The sequence below is a fragment of the Lethenteron reissneri genome, unplaced genomic scaffold (assembly GCF_015708825.2).
Source record: "Lethenteron reissneri isolate LAM-NWPU_2019-01 unplaced genomic scaffold, ASM1570882v1 scaffold_647, whole genome shotgun sequence".
Taxonomy (NCBI): domain Eukaryota; kingdom Metazoa; phylum Chordata; class Hyperoartia; order Petromyzontiformes; family Petromyzontidae; genus Lethenteron; species Lethenteron reissneri.
This window is the reverse complement of record NW_026892169.1, coordinates 35,255-46,235: the sequence shown is the minus strand read 5'-3', so window position 1 is coordinate 46,235 and position 10,981 is coordinate 35,255.

The window sequence follows — 10,981 nt, the reverse complement described above, 5'->3', positions numbered from 1 at the left end:
ACGCCCGCTGGCAGGAGGTCACGGGGCAGACCCAGGTGCCACGGGTCGACTGACCGAGATGACCGAGATGACTGGCCGATGCACCATCTGTGCCCCCTACTTTGCCAACTTGCTGTGCTTTAGCCACCCGGCGCTCCGCTCGCTGTTGTGAGCGTCGCTCCTCCGCCCTCCGTTGTTGTTGGAGGGCGACTGCCTCCAACTGCCCAGCAGCGTCCTTCACGAGCCTCCTCCACAGAGGCCGATCTTGACACCGCTGGTACCAGTCATTGGCAAGTCCACTCAGTTCCACATCCTCCTGTACCACATCACTCCATCTCTTCTCTAGCCCGTGCCGCGCCCGCTTAGCCCCCTCGATCCGGCCGAACAAAAGCTGCTTAGGCATGCGGTGGCTGGGCATGCGGGCTACATGACCCAGCCAACGCAGCCTTGCCTGCCGGAGGATCTCACCGATGGGACTTTGCCCAGGTTAAACCCAGGATGGATTGTAGGCAGGCTAGCCGAAATGTTTTTAACCGGCGAAGATGTTCCATTGGGGGGTCCACGTTTCACAAGCGTAGAGAAGGGAGGGAATGACTGTGGCCGAGAAGACCTGAAGCCTCGTGCGGAGCGACAGACCAGGTAGCTTCCACACAGCGTTACGCAACCGATGAAAAGATAATGCCACTCGACTGATTCGGAGTGAGACCTCTGCTATTAAACCAGAGCCGGTCATGAGCAGACTGCCCAGGTATGGGAAACTCTCCACTCTCTCCACAACTACCCCATTACCAATTGGGAGTGCTTCGTTTTGGTGGGGCTGAGTACGTGTTGTGGTGAACATGCAGACGAACATGCTCTCATAATATCTGATGCATTGTCTTTGAAAAGGTCCCATTTTGTAGCAGCTCACCCCGAGCTATAAATGCTGATAATGGCATAGTCCTTGTACTGTTCGCCTTTTGGTGTTCTCTGGTCTGGCAATGGTGAGACGAGGCCCTGAGGAAGGTTGCTGTCTTTGGTGTAGGCCAGTCAGTTCCAAAGACTGCCATCTATAATTATCAGAGCATGTTTGTTTACATGTTCACCACAAGTATGTGAGGTTAATGCGAACTTGATTTGGTATTTGAACATCTTAACACCTGTTTTATTGCCAGAAAGGGTAAAACCTATTCTTATTTTTTGTCATAATTTGATACTGGTAAAAAGGTCCCACTTTTAATAACAAACGTTGTGACAACGACTACAACTAGTCGCAGGTGAGATCTTGTTGAGCGCAATGCAAAGTCGCAACAAAGACGCAATATGTCGTCAACCCTTCGGTGGTTTAAAAATAAAATAAAAGCCCCTCGACAGATTTAGACGCCATAAGTTCCGGGACCGCCCTTGTCCAAATCTGCTCGTGTTGGGGCGGTGCCTGTGGCGCTGTCGTGCAAGTGGCGTTGGGAGTTGCCCCCCGGGGCACCGGCATCTTCATCTTGGCGGGAAAAGCAACAAAAAAAACGCCAAACCCCCAATGGGGTTGGGCAAGAGGAAGTACGTTCTTACAATTCCTTTACTGCTCGACCCCCCCTCCCCCCACATCTGTGGGGGAGGGGGGAGCTTTATAGCTCATCTGAAAGACGAAACTCCATATAACAATCACAATTATACCACAAAAACACCTGTCAACCACCTAATGAGTCCCCTACCTTATCACAGACCAATTCAGACCGCATTGGTCACCACGTGTCCCTTATAAATCTCAAGTTCATCCCACAAAGTCCCTTCACAAGGGAGATACACAAACAAATAGACAAACAAGTTTTTGTTTTTGCCCGTATTCAAACGGCTGGCTTTGCAGGTATGCGACACGTGCATTCATCAATCACTTTACGGCCTTATAAAGGAAAAGTATATCGTGTGCTATTAAGAAGGGCCATTGCCCGCAACGTCGCCTGTCGCATACTCGAAGGCAATTGCTTCGACTAACATGTTTTGTTGTTATTTGTGCACGCAGGAGCGGCATCACCTAGAATGAGTTCAATAAAGTTGCACAGATCTGGTCACACACACAGCTACCGCATGCCTGTCAACCAATAATGCGGTTTACAAGCATTCTTGTACAGGGAGACTGAGTTTTCAGGTCCATGCGGCGTGTAAGTCGTTTCAATGCAGGCAACAACTTTTGATATCTATTTGTGTTCCTCCCTCGTGGTGATGGGACTTGAAGGATGAACGTTGAGATATATAAGGGCACCGGGTGACCAATAAGGTTTGAATTTGTGTGTAACAAGGTAGGCACTGATAAAGGGTTGACCGTATGATAAGAAGCCACCTAACTTTGACTTTTATAAACTTCAGTGCAGTGCCTGGGAAAAAAAAGACATTCCGTGATGCTTCGTAGAATACTGTGATGCTGTTAGTGCGGGGGGAGTGGTGGTGCAGAGGTGAACGCACTTGCTGGAGGAACCCGGCCAACCCGAGTTCGATTCCCGACCGCGGCTACCGTCAGTGGCGAGTGAGAAGCGAACCGCTCCTGCCCCTTCAACTGTCCACCCGCCTGCACTGACCAGCAGGGTGAAGTATGGTCGCACAAACTCCCATGGCCGACGCGAAGTGGGGGAGGCCCTCATCCAACAGTGGATTGAACAATGCGATGTGCGTGATCAATACCGTACAATATCATCAGACTATTTTGGGTCAGTACTGCTTCTATCGCTGTGTTGTACCGTTGGTGTACGGTGCTTTTTTCTGGAAGACTTTGCAGTTTTTCCTGGATTTTCTGTTTGCGCATAGTCACTTTAAGATGTTTTTTTTGTTCATGTTTTTTTGTTTGTTGCGGTTGCACCTGATTCAAGAGCCGAATGGCTCACAGGGCTATACCAAATAAATGAAACTGAAAACTGAAAAACCGTACTTCTGCGCGTCCACGTCTTTTCTTCCGCACTGGCCAGCGTGGTGAAGTATGGTCAAATAGCGCCAACGCGGCGTGGCAATGAAGGTCTTCCATCCGGCAGTGGTTTGACAAAGGGCTGATCGTACGCGGGATCAGCGCTGTTAGCGAGCACCTATTAAGGCGGGCACGGAACACGGCTTTCACTCCTCAACGCTGAGATCTACGATTCCTGCTGTGCTCATAGACTGAACGAGAGCAACAGGATGTTCAGGTAGTCCAAGAAAGAGGACTCCCAAGAGTGAGGTGGAGAGTTCAATCCCAAACAGGGTCAACTTATAGCCTGACCATCATACCTTCATGCTCTTTAAAATATGTACCATCTAGTAAGAATGCATCACTCGGTGGTAAGTCGATACGGTTGTGACCATCGTGTGGTAGTTGGACTGGACATTGCCACAGGAATGTGGAGTTGCTTCCATCGGCTCGAGATAAAAAAAAGCAACGTTCCAGTGCATTTCTGAACATTGGGACTCAAGGGCTTGTTTATACGTAGGGTTTAGATGTTCAAACCCACACGCAACATTTAACCACAATACCGTGCTTGTGACAAACACAAGCATTATGCAAAACCCATTCAAGAGTTACTCAGTTATTTAACACGTAGGCTTTCGCGACCAATACTATTCATAATAAACGTTTTTGGGTTAGATCGCGTTATTTATAAATGTGTCGTAACCTTCCACCACCCGACACGGCCAATCAGCAAAAAAGTGTCACGTTGACAAAAGACAAATAGTTCACTACTTTAGCCCACCGGTGTGTTGAAGCGTGAAACCACAACATTTACAATTGTTGAGTACGACGTTTCGCTGGCAATTGCATCCAGCATCATCGGGCAATTCGCCAGAATTCGCCAGAATTGCGATTGAAACGTCGTGATATATTATTTTATATTATTATTATTGACTTTTTCTACCCATGTGACTTTACCGAAAAAACCAAAGAATATGGATTCCTGTAGTCACGAAAGCTTCAAATCAACATCTTTATTCCGTTTAAATGGCATGAGGGCTAATCTTTCCAGAATGATAGCCAAGGGCCATAGTAATGTGGAATTACCATCTTTGGCTCCGGACAATGAGTGCAGCATGCCATTCCACTGCTGGATGGGCGTCTCCCCACACCGTTCAGGTCGTCGGGGGTTATTCGACCAAACTTCGCCTCAACACGCGGATGTCCTCAACCAGCAGTGGATTGACACCAGGGCTGCACGTGCACAAGGTGTACTCTGTAGACAGAGTAAACGCGTGTCTTCTCCTGCACCTGAAAACGGTCATCACTCACCTGTGGTGTACATTCCACATTTCCCATGGTGGGTGCCAGTCTCGCCACAGGACAACAACTGTTGAATGACTGCAAAGTGGCACACTGTGCGGAATTCATAGACCCCCCCAGAGAAATATATGATGAGTAATTGAACCTGTCCAAATACTTCATATATCTCGGAGTCATAGAATGTCATCGTAAAGCATCTGTCCATCACATTGCCATCTACGCGTTGCAGGATTGTGCTGCGATGAGATGGCAGGGCAGTAATGTACCGTGTTTTCCCCGCATATAACCCGCATACGCATATACCCCGCAAAAATAGCGTTTATGTAAAACAAATTTCAGATAGCCAGCACCTCCATATACCCCTCAGGCTCTTGTTTTGTTTGTAAAAAGTGGTATACCCCGCGGGTTATATTCGGGAAAATACGGTATTCTTGAATCTATCTGTGCGCGCGTTTGGTGCAACCCGTCGATATCTATGGTGTTTGACTCCAGGCACGCTGATTCCCTCCCACGTGCAGCCAGACATTCATTCGTAGAATTGGGCAAACATCCCCCATGCTGGACCCTCCAGCAATCGTTACGAGACTTGGTGAAATCTTCTGGACGTCGATGTGACTGCAAAGCGACAAGGCCATCAATAGCGCAGTTGGCAGCGCCGCAGCTTGTGTTACACACAGACATGACATACACTTACTAATCCCCATAATCTCCCTACCTAACCTCTCCCATCAACATGGTGCTAATCTCCCATTAACACTGCTGTTGTGCGCATATGCGGGGACGATGATCTTTTGCGGCGACGGAAGCTCACTTCATGCTCATCTCTCTCCTTAATCTCTCTCCCTAATCTCCCCCATTAACACAACTGACGTGCTTGCGTCCGTGGATGGAATTCCTTTCCAGCTCAGACCCCGCCTTGCTTGCCCATCGCCACATATATAACCTCTTGTTGTAACAGCTCTCTCGCTGGTTCAGCAGTTACACTGCTGGATTATTTTTTCCGCCTGAGGACGACCGCTCGTGTCATGATCAAAACGTCGTGATATATTATTTTTTGTTTCATAAAAATTTTTCTACCCACGTGACTTTACCGAAAAATCAAAGAGTAATACAGATGTTATACAGAATAATGTAGTAGTAGTACCTTGTGTCAACTCATTATAACAGGCAATAAAGATGTTAAACAGAATACTGTAGTAGTAGTTAGTAACTTGTATCAACTCATTATAACAGGCAATACAGATGTTAAACAGAGTACTGTAGTAGTACCTTGTATCAACTCAATCTCGAGGGGAGAGAGGAAATTGTCGTATAATTAGCACTGTGAAGAGGAAACCTCAAACCACTCTTCATACTATTTGCACTCTGAACCAACACACGCGTCTCTACTGCCCTCTTGTGTCTGGATTTGCTGTTAAACGATGCCGGTCGAGTCCTGCGCAAGGCAATGAATGTGTCCCGCAGCGAAATGGCACCACGAGAAGAGGGCTCAGGAGAGAGTTCGTGTCGTCTCGCTCTTCCCCCAATGAAGGAGCGCAGACTACACGTGGTCGAATATGTAGTTCACAGTTTGGTGTTCAATGGCCACAGCTGCACTGTGGCTTATGGGGCCGTCCATAAATGACGTCACGCGATTTTGGACGATTTTTGACCCCCTCCCCCTCGTCACACGACGTCACAAAAAGTCAGCCCCCCCCCTCAAATATGACGTCACAAAGCTCTGCCCCCCTCCCAAAAAAAATAAAACATGCTTCAAATCGCTTTAAACTATTGTCATTGTAGTGCGTATTTAATGTGGCGCTGCACTCTGATGTTGTAGGAGATACATTTATTACAAAGTCTATTTAATTAAGTAGAACGTGTTGTCTATATTTATTTAAAGTTGCGCATTTTGATGTGACGTCACATTTCTCAACCCCCCCCCCCCCCCAACTGGTCACACATCGTCACAAATGTCTGACCCCCCCCCCCGGTGCGTGACGTCATATATGGACGGCACCTATGTCTTTAATGTACGTACGTGTCTATGTATCTTTAAGTGTCTGTGGGTTTACAATATGGGCCCTAAGCGTGGGGTAGGATGGCCACAGTCGCACTGTGGTTTGTGTCTTCGATTATCCATTCACGAAGGAGATGTGAGCGAGCGTCGTCCTGTCGATGTTCTTGATGTGCTTGATGGTAAGGGGCTCATGAAGCGCACATTCGAATAGCCCATGGCGGAGCCAGAATTTTCAGGTAGAGGGGAGCAACCCCTCCAGCAATGAAAAATTATAAGAGTTGTTAGTAAGTAACAAGGCCGTAATTATAATACATATTGGGGGGCAAATGGGACATTTGGTGAAAAAAAACTTTTTTGGTAACATAATTCAGTAAATATGTATGTCAGTGCCATGTGAGTGGACGTCAGTCAGCCCACGTGGCCACAGAGCCACGTGACAGCCTCAATGCAGGATCCTCGTGAAAATGTGTTTGTGAGCTTCAGCTTTGCTTTGCTTGGTAAAAAAAACTAAATCGGCATTATTGGCGTGAATAGATGTTTTGGCTCTGAGCAATGGCTTCCTTCCACAGGTAAATTCGCACAAAAACGTAAGACATCGGCCAAACATACCGGTCTGGTTAAGCCATCATCATCGTCGTTTAACTATGTACTGTACACGTAGTCAAATGTTAGAAAAGCTGGAAACTAAAAAGCAAATTATGGCAGAATTGTTTCCAATATATTTTCACCGTACTTTCCAGTTCGAAGCTCTATTTTTTAAGATCTCATATTCTTGGTGGTAAAGTCACGTAGAAGGGAAATAATAAATAATAAAAATACAACATAATCAAATTCTCTCGACGTTTCGGCCACAACGCAAGCAGCCGTCCTCACGTTGTGGCCGAAACGTCGTGAGAATTTTTAAATGTTTTATTTTTTTTATTTTATTATTTCCCTTCTACGTGACTTTACCGAAAGAGCCAAGAATATGAATCCCTGCAGTCACGAAAGCTTTAAATCGAAATCTATCGTCTCGATCATAAAATACAATGGTAATAATTTATAGCCATCCGTCAGCCCACTGTTGGATGGAGGTCTCCCCACACATCAGCCATGGAGGTTGTTTGACCATACTTCACCGCGCTGGTCAAGTCTGGGTTGGTGAAGTGGGAGGGGTGACCTAGGAGCGGTTCAGACATCACCTGCCACTGATGTTCACCACGGTCGGGAGTCGAGCTCAGGTTGCCGGGTTCACAGTCGAAGTGCCCGAACCACTGCGACACTGAAACCCCTCCCATCAACACTTACATCCTCCAAATTAATTTAAAACCTTTATTGGATTGGGTTTCTACCGACCTGAACTGCAAAGTCACTCATCGATAATGTCTTCGCGTCGACTCAATATATGTACAGTATGTTGAACTTCTTTCACGCCGTACGTAGCGAACCGTGCCAGTCGTAGGTGCGGTCAAGACACATGGCCCTGTGAATACTGTGGTCAGCACGAGGTGGTGACGAGGGCCCACGGGACCAGTTCAGGCATCATTCGCTACTGACAACAGCGGTGGTTGGGAATCAAAGTCGGGTGGGTGGGCTCACAGCACAGTGCGCTAACCACTGCACCACCACTCACACACAATTGTGTTAACACAGTAAAGTTTTTTTTAATTGTTGTTGGAGCAGATATACGTTGGCTTGGGCAGGACAGACAATGTCGTTGGAAGGGGCATCTGTTAAAAAGAGCTTCATAGCTCATCGGATTTCTCCAGGATAAAAAGAGACTGATTCTGAAAGATTATGAGGGATGGGGATGATGGCCACTGTTCAAGACGAGCGTCGGAGTGACAGCCAAACCGCACCAAGGGCACGTCCGCCGTGGAGATGGATCAATGAAATCAGCTTGGTGCCAGATGGATTGCTACATCACAGGAACATGAGGGGTGGCGACAGGTTTTGGAGGCTGTCATCTAGCAGTGGAGTGATCATGACGGATGACGATGATGATTTCAGCAGCTTCGTTCGAGGAATGTTGAGCATTAAAGCAGCTGTTCACTTGGAAAGACACTGAAATATAATACGTATGCGTACACAGGGTACTGTACAGCAAAGCTATGTGCGACTCGACTGGCCAGAATATAATTTATTCATATTTTCACGTAAAAATATGTGTATCACAAAATATCACCGCTGATCTAGCAAAGCTTTATCAAGTTAGAGACATTTTTTTCGGCAGGTCCTGCTTAAGAATCGTTGACAAAATAGAGTGTGGCCCAAAAAAACAGGACACAGGGATATTTAATTTATTTGAAAAGTATTTTATGAATAAAACGATATCAGATACACAGCACAGAGAATATGAAAGCAGTTAACACCAGCACGGATTGCAGTGCAATGGAAACATGTCATGATTAAAAAAAACTGTTTCAATAAACTCTACTACCCCTAGTGTCTTCCTAAGCTATGATACCCCTGTAGGGAAAAAAGAAAAAGGGATGGAGGGAGCGGGGGAGTGCCTCAATGCCCTCATGAATGATCTTCAGAATCAATGTCCACTGGAGGAGAGGGAGCGAAGGGGTTCTATGTTAGGTGGTGAGCTTCCTCCCTGCCCCTTAGTTTTGCACTTAGATGCTCTGGAGCGGCAATTTTTGACAATATGTAGTAGCATGGTTAGGCATTGTGTATATTCCCATTCATCTTTACCTGCAGTAGCGGACATGAGTCAACAGGTAGACAGGCTAGGTAGGATGAGCCGGGCCGTTGGGCCACTAGGGTCCCCAGACCCCAAGAGGGGGGCTGGGGGATATCCCAGGGCCCCCTAGAGAGTCCCAGAAGGGAGGCGTGGCTGGGGCGGAGAGACACCCTGGAACGGGAATAAAAGCCGGACCCCTCAACGGGTCCGACAGTCCTCGTCCACTTGAAGACCTGAAGACCCGAAGAGCTACCCTGAAGACGTGAAGCGAAGAGCCCAGTGGGCAGAACCCGGACCCCTGGCGAGGGTCGAGTTCAGATCTAACCAGTGTAGGGTTAGCTCTGTAACCAGAGTCAGGGCAGTCCGGAGTGGGGCTACCTCCTTAGGATATTATCGCGTGTGAGGGGCCGTTACCCCTCTGTGTCATGTCCCCGAGTTTGTGATAAACGTGTTGCCTCGAGCGAACCGTCTCCCTCGTCGAGGGCCCACGACAAGAGTATTGGCCCATTCCTGCAGCGTTGGGGGAGCGTGCTCTTTCCAGTTGGCTATGATGGTGCGTTTTGGCATAACATTGAAAATTGCAATGTATTTGTCTCTCTGGAAAGACCTTGAGGTTTCAACCCCATATTTTATTTTATTTTAATGAGCTAATTTACATATAGTGACATGAATTCATGCATGCATTCTCTTTCACATTTTTATTTAGGACCTTTTCTAAGATTACTAAGTAGAATCTCTGAACGTTCATAAATTATGTTTGGTCTCTACTCATTCAGGGTTCTTGGGCGAGTTTTGTAAACGACACATGTCAAGTGACTCCACAAGCATAAGATATAAAAATTTTAGAATGATAGATAAAACATTAACTTAAAGAATGCACGATTAATTTGTTTTAATTCCGACGTTAAAATAAATGAAATAGCCCCGTTATCCTGAATTTTGGGCTACGCTGTTTAACAGACGCTGACATTCTTTGTTTTTTTCGGTAAAGTCACGTATAAAAATAAAATAATAAATTAAATAATAGCATACGACGTTTCGATTGCAACACAAGCAATCCTGCAGTCACGAAAGCTCCAAAATTAAGACGCTGACATGTTCGAAAGTGACAGCTCCACCACGTTTCTGTTCAATTTGCTGTTCATCCGAGGTCTCAAGTACAGCCACGTGGGATCCTGTGAATCCACCAGACGGTATGGGTGAGGACCAACGACTGAAGTGTCATCCTTTGTCCATTCTTGTCCCATCTCATCATTGGCCATGATCAATCCACTGCTGAATGAAAGCCTCCCCAAGCCATCACCATTGCTTAGGGTCTTCCAATGCAACAATCCATACAGCACCTGCACACGAGCTGATTTGATTGCTCCATCTCTGCGGTGGACGTAAACTTTGGCTGCCACTCCGTCATTAATCTCGATTACTGGTCATCGTCCCTTCTAGCGACGCGTTCTAACCAAGACCCACTTACATTTTTTTTTAAGTCAATTGGCAACACGCACATCCTTTGCACGTGACTGTTTGTCCGTCCATCCCTCCGGACGGAAAAGCCAGCCAGCAAAACTTTTTTTCAAATGAGAATGACATGGTGTCTCTACTTTACGTATGCCCTCGAAGCCATGTGTTCCTCTTTATTTATCTGAGTGTAATTTCCAACCATGGCCTCTCCACGCTTCCTTGCACACTTTCTTGTTTTTTCCCCGCATTGTTAATGTCCATATTTCTGATCCTCACGAATTTAAACGTTTGTCTTTAGCCATTTAAGAAAATAGTAATGTATTGTTCAAGTTTGCATTGAGGCAGTGCTCATTTCCTGTTTACAACCCTGAGCAGGTGGTGGAAATTCACTACGCCTATGGTAGGGGTGAGTCTATACATATGAAGACTGTTGACTTCCCCGCAAAGTGGTACTTATTTTACAGAACCTCGGTGGATGATAGGCTGAGTCAATTCCCAACCAGGATTTGAACCCGCAACCTTCCAATCGCGAACGGCTGACCCACGTGGCCAGTTAGGCACATTGTTGCCTTTTCATATCGTTCCTCCAGCCTATCGTTGTCTGCCTCTGTATATCATTCAAATGTGATCCTCGTCCAGTTGAAAAATACATCTGCAAAACGTGTGG